Source organism: Rhopalosiphum padi, chromosome 3, assembly GCF_020882245.1.
Source record: "Rhopalosiphum padi isolate XX-2018 chromosome 3, ASM2088224v1, whole genome shotgun sequence".
NCBI lineage: Eukaryota > Metazoa > Arthropoda > Insecta > Hemiptera > Aphididae > Rhopalosiphum > Rhopalosiphum padi.
In genome coordinates, this window is record NC_083599.1 from 57319675 (window position 1) to 57334713 (window position 15039).

The following is a 15039-nucleotide window of genomic DNA, read 5'->3' on the forward strand; positions in this document are numbered from 1 at the left end:
GATCGTGCGATACGTTACAATATCCGTTTATCGATAGCTTACCGCTGGTCCGGTGGCACTGCGATGACCTTATAATATTACATATACGATTATAAAGTACCTTGTTAATAAACTACCGTATTACGATACCATGGTCGTAAGTCTACTTGTGAGTTCTTTAACACGCACCCGCGAACACGCACTATTTTTCCACGACGGAAAGGCTTCTGGCGAGAGATTTTAATATGTTGTACGCGAGACCGACGTTCGAACGCTATCGTGACACTCGCACTGCGATCGTATCGACGGCCGGCGTGTCGTCGTTAATGACGATGATTATCGTCACATTATTATTGTTGCCGCCGTATAACAATCGGTTGCAAATCGCCGCTCGTGACATTATAACGTCGTTACAATATAACTGCAGATTATAAACGCGATGGTGTATACAGAATGATTCCACGAGTTTCCACCATTTTTTTCATTCAATAATGAATTTATATTTTAAATTACGATTTTTAGAACTCTGAAATAAACTTACATAAAGATCACGTTTTTTTAATTATTTTTTTTGTACTACTTAAGGAGTGTCCAGTGGTGGTATATAATTTTCTGTTTTCAATAATAAGGAATCTACGATATTTATGTACTGTCTATTCAAAATTTGAACGAGCAGTTTTTCAGTTAATATAACATCAGATCTTATGATTTTTTACGATTAAACCATTTTTATAAATCGAATATTTATCGTAGATGATATGATTAATTATCCTTATTGTGTACGAGTTAAATAAATAAAAAGCTACTCGTTCAAATTTTGAATAAGGTGCATGAAAATTTCCAATAAAATTATACATCTAATAATTAATCTATAGCAAAAAGGACGTAGTAAAAAATTTTTAAGCATTTGAAAACGTGGCCTTTAAGTATATATTAAAAAAAAACCTAAAATCAGATTTTTATAACTTCGGTATTGCAGAAGAAAAAGAGATCGACGAATACTTGGTAAATCACTCTGTATATATATGTGTGTAAATAATGTTTACATATCGATCAATCGGAACCGCCGTTTGTTTTTTTAATCAGCTATCTCAATATAATATGATTATCTGTGCGGACCGCGATCTACGGAAAACGCGTCATACGTTATTTTAATGACTGCAGAACAATCGACTGCCGCGCGCAGACAATCGGACACGACCAATATTATAATTTATAACATAAACTGTATGTAAATGTCACGCAGAATATTAGTTTATCAAGTATTTTATACATTATAATGATAATAATGATATGTTGATTAGAACCGAAATCGATCTGCGGGCATAGATATACTATTATGTTGTCGAAGAAATGGATATTATTGCGTTTTCGCGTGATGTTTATAATATGTTATATTGAATTATATTATTATTAATCCAGGGTTATACGTACTAAAATATGTTAAATATTATGCATTTATTTTTATTATTATGCGTCCCTATAAAAAATATAATTATTATGTGTACTTAAAGGCTAAAGCGCAACAACTTTTTAAAATTAATATATTTTTAATTCGTTTTTAACGTTTTGCATAAGAATAGCAAAGAAAAACACGACTAAATATCCGTACTTAGTTTACAGCCTATAGTACTATAGACCATTAAGGTAAAATATGTTTTATTTTTCGGATATGAACTAATAAAAAAAAGTCTTAGAAACAAGTCGCCGCATAATATTCTAAAAAAAAAAAACAAATTAAATTGTGTATTGAAAATTAATTTTGAAAAAGTTTAATAAGTATGTTTTGCGCATTGGTCCAAAATTTAAAACCTAATGCTTTTATACTTTTGACATTTTAATCCGAGTAGTTAGTAGGTATTTATAATAATTTAAATCAATCAGTAACAATATTTTGAGATTTTTTATTTCTGACAGCTTATCAATAATTACTATTTATATACATACATTTGATAACACTATAAATAATCTGAATAAGCGTATTAATAATACACTGGCTTGATAATAATATAGTAATATGTATAGTGGTAGTAAAAATATTGGATTTCGTACCAAAATTCTTAACCTAGAGGTTAGCTTTTAGTTAGCCGCATCACTGCAAACTATAAAAATCTTGCAATGGCAAATTCCGAAGGTGGACAAGAGATTATTATTTGCAAAGGATGAGTCCCTCTAGTTATAAATATTTTATCTAGATGCATGGGGTGCCGACTTTTCATACGTCAGAAAAATCATTTTACGCCGAATTGATGACTGCAGATGTTTATCAGAAGACGTGACCTGCTTATTGAAAATATACTAGTCCACATGTTTCCACATAATTTCGGTCTACACAACATTTTATTTGTTTAAGTTTAAATTATTGTGTGCAAATTAAATTTCATAAAAATGTAACTGTTTTTATTTTGGCTATAGATTTATATAATCTGTTGTATAGATATCGATAAGACAATATTTCATATTTTTATATTCCGATGTTTTCCAACCCACCTAAACACATATTAATATATTGTATAATTCGAGTATAGTGACATGACGACCATATATATCTTATGAAAAACAAACGGGACAAACAACGGTGGCTTAACCTCTTAAAAAAAACCTCCAAAAATTATTTCTATTTTCAAACAGATGTTCTTTACTTTATTACTTTTTCACTCTGTATTGTATAATATATTATATTATTTACTCAGTTGTATATTAATTAACCGTTTATGAAATTGTACTCTATCTTAATTTTTTTGCTTTCCCATACTTCGGTAAAAATAAAACGATGTTTTTCGTAAGATAAGGAGACGTATTGGACCGTGCGGATTTATAATTATTATACCATGCAATGTTTATTTTTCACGACAATAATATTGTTTGTCGGCACTCGATCGTTATTTATACAAAAAAAATAATAAAACTGTTGCTTAAAAATTGTATTGACTTTGCAGGTTTCAATAATCCAATATAATACTATAAAAATACTGTTCGGCGCACATTTTTTATTTTCCGTATATATACAATAACGTGGAGAAAACGGGACAAACAGCGCCCAGTTTAGAAATCTGTCGGGACAAGCTGGAGAACACATTGCTCAAAAATTGGACAGTCATGCGTTTTAAACGCCCCGTATGGTCACCCTACCGTGTACCAATAAAGTATACGACGCACGGGGTTGACTAAATATTTGAATTGCTCGAGTTCGTGCGTCGCATATTATTATGCCCGTATTCAGTATTAAATTGTAGTTGCATGTAGACGATAACTCTTTTTCATTTCCTGAAAATAATATTTATTCTGTATAATATTGACTTAAATCAATTCAAACCTTTGAATGTTTTGTTTTTTTCCTTTTTTGCATAGACGGAGATCTCTGATTTTGTTTTTATATATCTCGGAACTCAATATACGTGCGATCATACGGAATGTAAATAGAAATATCGGTAAGAAACACGACAACTACCAGTAAGATTTAAAACTATCATACTTTTTTAAAATAAATAATATTGTCAATTATACGAGTAACCAAGCACCTCTATATTATACATTACGTATATAAATATATTATTGTTATTGTTATGATAAAACCGACATAATACGAGCGAAGTATCTATATCAATTAAATAAACATCGAAATACTTACAATGATCAATATCATATTTTATAAGTAGATCAAAATTGAAATCGATTTTCTTGTTACCTACATAAACGTTCCTCTATAATCGTCGCTAAATCGTTCTCACTGGTGGCATTGTTGTACATCAAGAAGATTTGTTCGCAGTATGTCGTGACTTTTGTGGTTTTTTGACACCCGCAAAGTTGATAAAGTTATACTAAAATGTTTTTGAACTTAATTTTTTTTAAATTCAAACCAGTTTTTAATGTTTTTATATAGGTAAATGTTATAATTTAATTATTAAGTCCGAGTCATGACTTATAAATAACTCTATTGCCCATTTAAATACTATAAAATCATTTCAATAAAATAAATATAAATTTTTTTATGGTTTTGCCATAAATTTATTTTATTTATTAATTAATTATTATGTATTGAATGCTGTTATATAAATATATAACAAACACGAATATCACTATATTTTATAACATATTCATAAATTATGTATATACTATAGCTGCTTATTCTTCCTGTATACATTTTATTAAAAACTATTGTTTAATCTTTATTTTCAGGATGGTTCAGTACAAAAAAATTATCACTTTATTTAAATTGTTTTTTTTTACGAGAATAACTTCTCGAGGGGCTCCACGAATTAGAAATATTTTTATGTTATTAAATGTTTCCAAATCGTACTACGGAACGTACACATGACCTTTACATTTTCATAATAATTGTACCTATACAGAAACGTTGACCTTAAAGAGGCACCACTACAATCCTAAACAAAGTACAATTTAAATATATTATATAAATATATACATAGAAGATAGTTTGTTGAAAAAAAATGGCTAGTAAGTTAATAAACAAAAATATAATGATATTGATTACTAATATATTTTTTAATGGTTAATGTGAAACTATAGTTTAAGATTTAGTTTTAAAATAAAAATTGACTTCAGCTTAAATGCTGAATTCCGATATATCAAACAATTTTCTAGCATTATTAATAAATTACAAATATTTTTCATGTGTTAAAAATATATAAATATTGGTATACTTGAATACTAACCAAAATCACGAGTTTATTATGATATTTAACAATCAAAGTACCTACCAATAAATCTACTGAATAAAAAAGAATAGATAGATTGTTTCTATGTGATAGATTAACGTTGTTTTTACCACAGACAAGACATTTCTTTTTAAAGAGAACTGTATGAGGTGTTACTTCATTTTAATTTAATTTTTAAAATTTGTTTTTAATTTTTTTTGATAAATAATAGTATGAACATTACATTTTCAAAAAATTTAAAAAATACGTAATTATTGTTATTTTAAATAATCATTATTTTAGCGCATGTCGATTATTTATGATATGAAAATCAATTACATTAAATCCCATTTGTAAATTTAGCATTGAAATATGATTTGAACATCTTTACGCTATCGTTGAAATATTTAAACATTTTAATTGACACGTTAAATGTCAAACTTTTGTTTAAATTTGTTTTTGAACCATATCATGTACACATGATATTACAGTATACGCCTAACCATTGCATCAGTCGACAAATGCACGTCTGTACATTTAATTTCATTATAAATAGATTTGGTTTAATGTCAAATTTTTAAATTTTTAATTTGTAATAAAACGTTTGAAATGCCGATCTTAACTTATTTTGTCCACTTAAATATCAATTATTAGAGTAATATTATAACATTTATAGCTATTATTGAGCGTACAGGCAAATGTCAATTTTAACAAATGTTTTGTCGAATATTGACTCATGCGTTCAGTAATATCTTTATCTGACAACCGATTAATCTATCAAATTCATTATCAATACAAATTAATTACAAACAATATCTTCTTATATCATCTTTCAGAAACTGGATTAAATCGTATACATACTTTTTTAAAATTATTATTCAGATTTTAGTAGAGGACCAGACGTAGGTAATAATTGAAAGTTACGATGAAATGTACATGCTACCGTATGTACAGGTTTTAGATAATTTTAAATTTTACGACTTTTTACATTTTTGATTAAACACGATATTAAATTTTCGATTATTGTTGGCTTTCGTTCAAAATTCCGATATTAAGTGAAAATAAATAAAGTTTCACAGTTAAAATTATAAAGATTTGATATAATAATAACAATAGTATATATATTATATATACCTAAATATAAACAAATATTTAAGTCAAAAATATCAAAGAATCGAGTATTATTTTTTTTAATGTTGGAAATCTGTTCTTATTGTTTTAAGTTCTATAAATATGAGACAATTTCTTAGAAAAACGATTGGGTATATCGAAAGTGCTTTAAAAGTTTCACGTAGGGTATTCAATGAATCGTAAATTGAAATATCAAACACAGATTAAATTTGTTTTCGGTTAAAAATATTTTCTAAGAATTACCTAACTATCAAAAACTCAATGATGAAAAACCAATTATGGTATTCAGGCGTAACAAGAATGACTTTTTTTGTGTTATTGGTATTAAAAATTTTAGTATACAAGCTTCTCACCCCGCAATTTATATCCGTATTTGGAAATTTTGTACTAAAAATTATTATAAAATCTAATATTTTTTAATATATTTTATTGTATTTGTCCTCGTACGAGTGTAACTTTAGAACATACTCGCTCACTGTAAATATTATATATTTTAGTCTTCCACTAAAATTTTTCTTGCACTTGATGATACATACAAAATTAAACACTGATATTATAATTTATTCGGTTTTTGAAATAAATTAACCGAAAACAACTAGATTTGTTAAATCAGTTGTTTGATACCTTTTGAAAATTAAAAAAAAAAAATTTAATGTTTATTCTGTTTATGAATATTATAATATTTAGACGTGAAGTATATAGGAACAACATGCAATAAATATGATTATGATTATGGACAATGATTATTGTACGAGTATAATGGTAATTTCCAACGTTTTCATAATTTATATTATATTATTATCATTGTGATTGGTGATCATAGTAAGTACTACTCGAATAATTCATTAGGTTTGTATACTGTTTTTATTTTCTTTATTATTATTATTTTTTTTTTTACGTTATAAGTTATTTTATTCGACTTTCTCGACGGGAAGACCGCGGACCAAGACGTAGTGGGGACCGGACGAATAGAAAAACGACTTGTCTGGAACCGTGTCCCGGACCTATTGAATATTAAACAAACGACACGGAATGGTAATAGAAATACCTAAATTGCTGCAAGTCCTGTGTAGTGTACCTGTACATTTATACATACCTACGCGAAAGCCGGTGGCCCACCGCGCCGGAGGTGTATTTTATATTTTAATATTTCAAATAAAACGATACTCGAGAGAAAAACAATACACCACTATAATAATATACGCGTATACATTAATAAGTACTATTCGGAAACGATTTCGAGAACATTTACGCTACATTCATAAACATAGACATACGAGTAGATATGTATTTAATTTACATAATTGCAGAAACGAGTTTGCACGTTGTACTATAGATATAATACAATCATGTTACATAGATAGTCGATTTTGAGATGCGATTAAAGCCACCGTTAAAAATATGGTCATTATAGCTTATCTTATCTTGTCTAAGATATGTGAATGTTTACATTTATTTTAATTTTTTTCGATTTTTCAGATTACCTACCTATGTTTATTTGTTGGTATTTTATATATTTTTGACGGGGCTAAACAATTCTAATCAATTATTAAAAATACTGTTGAATTTAACACCATGTCGATCTATTAAGGATTAAGGAGACAATAGTTATAAACTTCTATAATTTATAACTCATACCAGCAAATAAAAAGAGATAGCACAAAAATGTATGAGTGCAGTCATGATGATGGTCGATAAGGATGAAAATAGAATTATATTTTATAGAAAAATAAAACATGACTCAGTTATAGATTAGATATAATGCAAATTTCAAACAATTTGAAAAAAAGCAGATAATAGAAGAAAACAAATGTAATATAATATAACATTTTAAATTTACCTTTTTTTTTTGTTTTCATATGTTTTTTTTAGGTTTCTCTGTTTACTCTCATTCATGTAATACATTTCTTAATAATATGAAAATTATATTTTATCATGTTTACTCAATAGTTGAACTGAATTGAAAAGACATACATTTTTCAACAGAAAATAAAAAATAATCGTATTATATTTACAATAATATTATTAAATTATTATTAATTTACGGTATATTAAAAGTATCAATTATGCGAACCACAAGTTCTTTTTTCCATCATTTCATCAAGCATTTGTAAAGCATTTTTTACCTTAACTTTGTAAATTTACTTTTTTCTCGAAATTAAAAAATTAAAAAGTTATTTTTCTTAAAACTAAACGCTAATTTCAGTTAACTTAAAGAATAATGCATTAAGTTAAATTAGTTAAAACCATATTTTTTTATTTTTAATAAAATTCTACCTTTAAATCATTATATCTTGACAATTACATAAATAATAATAAATAAACCGTGTTAATACTTATCAATAACTTTGGTTTAATTTTATTAATTAATTATTTTTTGCTTGATTAAACATAATACCATTATTTTAAATAAAAATAATCAAATAAATATGTCTTTATAAAACATTATTAAATTTACACTATATATGATATTAACTTATAATTGCCTAAGTTACTACAACAGTGAGCCTAAAAATGGAATATTAAGATTTGTTTTGAATAAAATATTTAGTTATTCTTTTGACTAATTTAAAGTCACACAGCAAACGTTATTATATTATGTGTAATTTAAATAGAAATTATGAAAAAGAAACATGTATACTCCTTTTAACTAATAGCTAAACTAAATTTTTTCTATAGCATAATTTTTAATTTTTTGAGTTGAATATATCATTTTTAACTATTTACTTAAAACTTTACGGTAATTAATCGCCGATTTGACTGGACTAATATTTTCCATTAACTCGACCACCTTCGTACACAGGTATAATGCACGAAACTACTATATATTTGTTTTCGAAATCAACGCTTTACGATCGGCAACGACTGCAGTATACAGTTTTTAGATTTAATAATAATGCGCATCGCGTTACTCAATATCAAACTCGACATGTCAACGCTAAAATAAAATATTCTAGAAAGTCGTCTTATAATAATATATAAATTATAAATGCGTGTTATTGAAAGCATCACTTTTGCAGAGTACCGCGCTGTGTCTGTGTTATTACAGCGAGGTAAGTATTATACACGCGCGTTTTATTTTATTTGATATTATTTTTCTCCGTACTGAATAGTATAATATATAATTGTATAAAACGATCAGCGGACCGGGTCGATTGTGCAAGAGTGTATTAAATATAATACTTATCTATATTATACGATTATAATAGAAAAAGTGGTCGTCTGTCGCACACTCGCACTACTATCTAGTATGTATAATGTTATGTATTAACGTTTTAAAAACCTACATGATATATTATATACCTACTCGTAATAAAAGTGACCAAAACCGAAAACCCGTTTGAATAGTATGGAATGATTTGCATATACACACGCGTATGACGTATAGTAACTAGCGTAGCACGAGACTATAATATAGTGTATTATAATACTACAGCTAGGTATAATAATATTATACTTGCCGGTAATCTGAAATTATGTGAAATGTATTTCATGTTATTATATTAGATATTACACAGCGTAAGTATATGGGTGTCGAGGGACGGAGATGCGTATGTGATTGCGTAATTCAGTATATAATGTCAAAATATTCGGGCAATAATTGATGATTTTTCACTAAACTATAATGCTAATTACCGTTAGTTTATGTTGACGGTCAACTATAGAAAAAAAATCTTCACACGTACAAAAAGAGTTTTGCACAAAAATATATGTTTAATAATAATTAGAGCTCAAAACTTGACGACCTAAAATATTTCAAAAGTGCTCAAAAAAAAAAATTCAATAAAATAACCTAAATAATATCAGAATAATAAAATTACATTAAAATTATACAAGTATCTTTTACCGTAAGAATTACACTGAAATAAGTATGGAAAACATAATGGTATAAAATAATAATAATAAGACGGTCCTGCGAGTCACAAAAATATCAAATACTAATACTGTAATGCTCTCAAACGCAAACTATTTGAAAATGTATAGGTATAAAATATGTTGGAGTTAATGAAAAAATGTATGTATTTAACTGGTACTATTAAGGACTACTATTCGGCATTCTACTATTAAAATCCTCTTCAACTGACCATGAGGCACGAATCGATCGATTCACTTACAATAAATATAAGTTATAATGTTGTAATATAATTATCAAGCTATAACAAATTTAGATATTGATTCTATGGAGCAGGTAAAACAGTAAATGTTTTTATGTTCACTTTTTATGATCAATTTATAGAGATAAGTAGGGATAAACAACGTTTATTTTAACAAAAAGAAATAGAAATTAAAAATTGTCATATTTTTGATTTATTTTGTATATTTTACGTTATGAATTCTCTATAAAATAATGGAAATACATTGAATATTCACATAATCTCAAAAAATAACCGAAATTCAGAAATTCCTCAAAAATTTTAAGTATACGTTCATTGCAATATAAATTTCAAGAATTTAATTTCTACAGAGACGAGCAAACGCGAGTCCGTGAGAAATTGTTGTATCTATGTATAGGTACTAGCATGCCAACACCTACATTTTTCTCTCTATAATGATGTACCTATGTATACAAATTTTGATTTTTGGATTATATTCTCAAATATCTAGGATTAAATATTCCTTTTTCTGTGAGCTATGGCGAGACAAAAATTATTTTTTACAAATGAAAACTAGTTAATTCTGTTAATGAAATAATTTTTTTTGAAGGTTTAATAGTTAATGTATATATAAATTGAAAGTCATAGAGTGTTACCGATTTAATAAAATTTTAATATTATTAGGATAATTTTCTAAGTTAATAGGTTTATAAAAAATGCATATACTTGGTGCTTGTGCGATGATTTTAAAATTATTGCAATAATTTATTACAATTTTATAATTTAAAATAAAAAAATTGTTCGAGTATAATAATTGTTATAAAGCTATATTATATTGTTTTATCTATTTATTTTTTAATGTAAAAACAATATTAAGGACTAGTATCTCTAGTAAATAAACTTTAATGACAATATAAACTACTCGTTAGGTGCCTGGCGAGAAACACCCTCATTCACCAGTATATGTGAAATATATCGCATGTGAAATGGACGTTTATACGATTTAGTATACGTATTCACGTGGTTGCAAGTTTATGCGAGTTTTTACATCATCTATTGTGATAACAAGGAAGGGTACGCGTGGTATTGTGTGATAAAAACTGATAGAACTATAGATACTACTCAATTGTACTAAACATTAGACAAGACTAAATATTTAAGAAACTATAAGCTAACACTTCCAATTCCTATACAACGTATTTAGAGTACAGAGACTGATTGTATGAATCATTATCGTCTTACCATATATATATATATATATTATTATTATTTATGTATTTATATATGTATTTAAAAAATATTATGTCAAACAAAAAATAAACAAACAGTGGAGTCGTGATAATTCCAATACTTTGACAGCTTGGACAAACATTTTATCTATAAGTATTTTTTTATAACCACAATGTTAATTTTATCATCTCTAATATAAATAATATACAATTTTGCAACAACCCAAATTTTTAGTATAAGTAAATTTAATTCTACGTCGAAATAATAAGATTTTTATAGAATTCCAAATAGCTTTTCAAAATTAGACAATATTTAATACTAATTATATTACAGTAAGTTTGTGTTAACACATTACGTGTTGTAGTGATTTTTTTTTATTTAAAAAAATGACAAAGCATAACTTAAAAGTTTTTGCATTATAATAATCGTAGAATAAAGTTCTGAAAATAAAATTGAATTTGCCAGTTAGGTTAATAATTTTTATGCTTTAAAAACATTAAAGTATACTTATTTTTTGAAATAAAAAAAATGTACCTACTCATTTTAAATAAATAAGAAATATTTTTTCTGAAAATCCTTAAATAAAATTTTATTTTTGAAAATAGGCATAATATACAAAATGTTAGTTTTTATCGATGTTTTCTTATTTTGTGAAGATATTACGTGATGTCAAATTAGGTAACGATATTAGATATATCAAAATTAGTATATGTATATAAATAATGATTTTAAATTTTTTTCAGTTTTGATAAGTTGACAACTCGAATTGTCTCTAGTCCCACTAGTCCACCTCAAATTTGAGGCGTCAAAGTTGTAATATATTATGGCACAACGTGATAACATGTTTATTATAGTGTCTAATAAAGTAATAAGCATCAATTCAGTGAAACTATTTGAGATAGCCGTTGTTGTTTTTTGTCTATAACTAGGTGTGTATAATATTTATATAAATAATGCATTAGAATTGTTGATTTTTAGCTACCTCTACAACATAATATTGCTAAGTGATTTTGTTCTTTAATTATAAATTTATTCAAATTATGATTTTTGAAGTTTTTAAGTATATTTAAGAATTATATTTTTATACCATTTAAGTAGTAAATTCTTTTATTCAAATGGGAATCACTCAATTTTCTTATAAACTCTTAATCAGAATAATTATAAGTTTTTAATGAAAATGTTGGTATATCTAATTTTAGGTTTTCGGGTAATTTTAATTTGTAAGAATAGGATCATAATTATATTGGTTTCAACATATTATGTTAGTTATAATCGTCAAAATCGTCTTAATATAAATATAAAATATTATTTAATAAATAATAATAAGTACCTATTAGATCCATCATTACATAATATATTTTCAAATCATTTTTTAAGGACTATTAAAAATTTTAGTAAAAAAAAAAGTTAATAATGTTCTATTAATTATTTTTTTACTTATCCCTAGTAGGTTTGAATAATTCGGAAATGCTCAAAAATTTAGATACAGTAAAAAAGGTTGGTTTAAAAAATAGAAAAGATGATTGCCACAAGACATTCTATAAATATTATGAAAAATCTAAACTATTGAAATCATGGTCGTTATAAATGTAGGTACTCATTTATGAGTTCCAAAAATCAGAATGAATTATCAATATTAATGGGAAAAAAATGGAAGTAAGCAGGATTGCGGTAGCACACTATATATATAATATTATATACAAAAATTCACTCCTATCGTGTAATAAAATACATATCACCTATAATGTTATAATTGTAATTTATTATTCGTAATAAATGTCCATCCGTTTTCACTAAACACGCATGTATACATACAATATTATAATATAACATTCACCCGTCATAGCGGTCGCCGACAGGGTTTCTAATATAAATATTAATATTAAACATTTCGCGAAGAATTATCCGTTATTGAAACATAACTTTTTCAATATTTCATGGAGAGTTATTACAATATTATATATGATTACCTATATATTATGCATTTGCACATTTACCGCGTGTATAATAATTTATGTTCGTATATCCTGGACATCAGGATCAGATACACCGCTATGGCTATATTATATATACAGAGCGCCTGTAAAATACAAAAAAAAAACGAGTAAACACGTTATCGCTCCACTCTGTGCAAACTGTACACACCGCGCATATCATATTTATTTAGTTTCGGTTTATAGGTATACCGTTTTGTAGTTCTGACACGTCCATTCACGTACATCGCAGTAAGTGCCTACCTACCGATATTATAATTTCAGCTTCAGCCACATCGTAATAATAAAATATTTTAAAAATAACGGTTTTTATCGGTCGTTAGGGTGGTGAACAAGAGCATAATTAATTGGTACATAAACAGCGACCTGAGCGATCCGCGCTTATAACAATAATGCAAAAAAAAATAATAATAATAATAAACACATTATTTTGGTTATAATATTTTATGCACGTGAAAGCTGTTATCGAAATCCGTCGCAGGCAGAAATACAAAAACAATAATTATTTAAATGCGCGTGTTGACGATTGTATAACAATAATATACACATATTATTTGTATTATTGCAACCTATTATTGCTTTTAGATCGTGTTAACGCGGAAAAATATTATATTGATAAAAACCCGAGCTTTTCGCCGTTATGTATAATAATTTTATTTCACTGCGTCGACGACGTTCCGGAAAATCGCAATAAACGTTCGATTAGTATAAAAAATAATAATAGGTATCTATATCTATATAAGCGTATTGCAAACAAAATGTAACGCGAAATCGTTTTATCGATATTACATACATTGTTATTGTACGTATTATGCGGTAAAACGCGCGCATTTAACTACGACATCACCGCGGTGATCACAGCAAATGGCAATTAACCACGGACATTTGATATTTATTATAAATGGGGTGAAACGTTATGTATAGATACTTGTGCTAAACAAATGCGTCGTGATACAAGTACCTGTATATACGTATTCACAATAAAATTAGTCAATTATAAATTCACAAAAATTAAATTAAATTACATCGATCGAGTATAGGATACAAAGTTTGATGGGATTTAGGTAACTATATCATTCAGCAATATTATAACTACATTTATTTTAATACACGCACATGAGATAACTATGTAAAGTTCATCTTAAATCATTATTAAAATAATAGACATCACAACATAAAAATTGTATACAATCCATGGTGAAACACTGCTTGTTTCCTGTAAAAATCAACACAGAAAAAACACACTGTATAATATTTATTCCTACATAATAGTGTATATTTTAAAATATTATAATGTCATGTACGTAGAATGTGTACGTCGGGTACGAATAGAGTCGAGTTTAGTAATACGGAGAATGGAGGGCCCATCTTTAGTGGTGGTCATTATATTTCAATTACATATGATATTTTTATACTCATTTTTATGAATTTATCTTACGATAAATTAATTTTTAACGATATCATGGATAAATTATGTACACATTCGTATTCCAATAGTGATTTTAATTTCTATAATTAAGTGTGTTGTCATATTATGTAATGTTAGGTTAGTAAATATGTGTATATATAATATATATAATATATTATATAAATATTGACATTAGTTATTGCTTACGACTTTACTAGTATACTTGTTTATAAATTTACAAGCGCTAAAAAGTGTAAACTTAGGTATCTTTAAGTCTGTGTAAAATGAATAGGAAAATGTTGTTGGTTGAATACGTAATAATTTTTCAACTATATAGTTTAAAAAGTTAATAAATATATGTATGTATTATTAAAACGAAAGTTCGTCAGAACCAATTTGTATGTTATTCGTAGCTTACCAGAGAGGCAGGGAACCCAATCAAGAAATTGGAAACCCACTAGTAGGTGTCCATGTCGCACATTAGAAAATTAAAAATTTCCAACAACTCGTACGGAGGCCTGTGGCTTGGCCCTCTCTTAGTCTTG

The 15039-nt window shown here is 26.8% G+C and overlaps 1 protein-coding gene across 7 annotated transcripts in view; it reads right to left on the bottom strand.

Annotated features, from left to right (window-relative positions):
• Positions 1-15039, bottom strand: part of LOC132924498 (probable nuclear hormone receptor HR38) — a 70601-nt gene that overhangs the window by 13645 nt on the left and 41917 nt on the right. Inside the window, exon 1 of one of the 7 annotated variants that reach the window (XM_060988861.1) lies at positions 101-264. The exons of 5 other annotated variants lie outside the window; for them this stretch is intronic. The gene's annotated coding sequence lies outside the window, so the exon portion shown is untranslated. Of the gene's footprint in view, positions 1-42; positions 265-15039 lie in introns of those variants that run through there. One more of the 7 variants, XM_060988860.1, reaches the window with a different exon arrangement.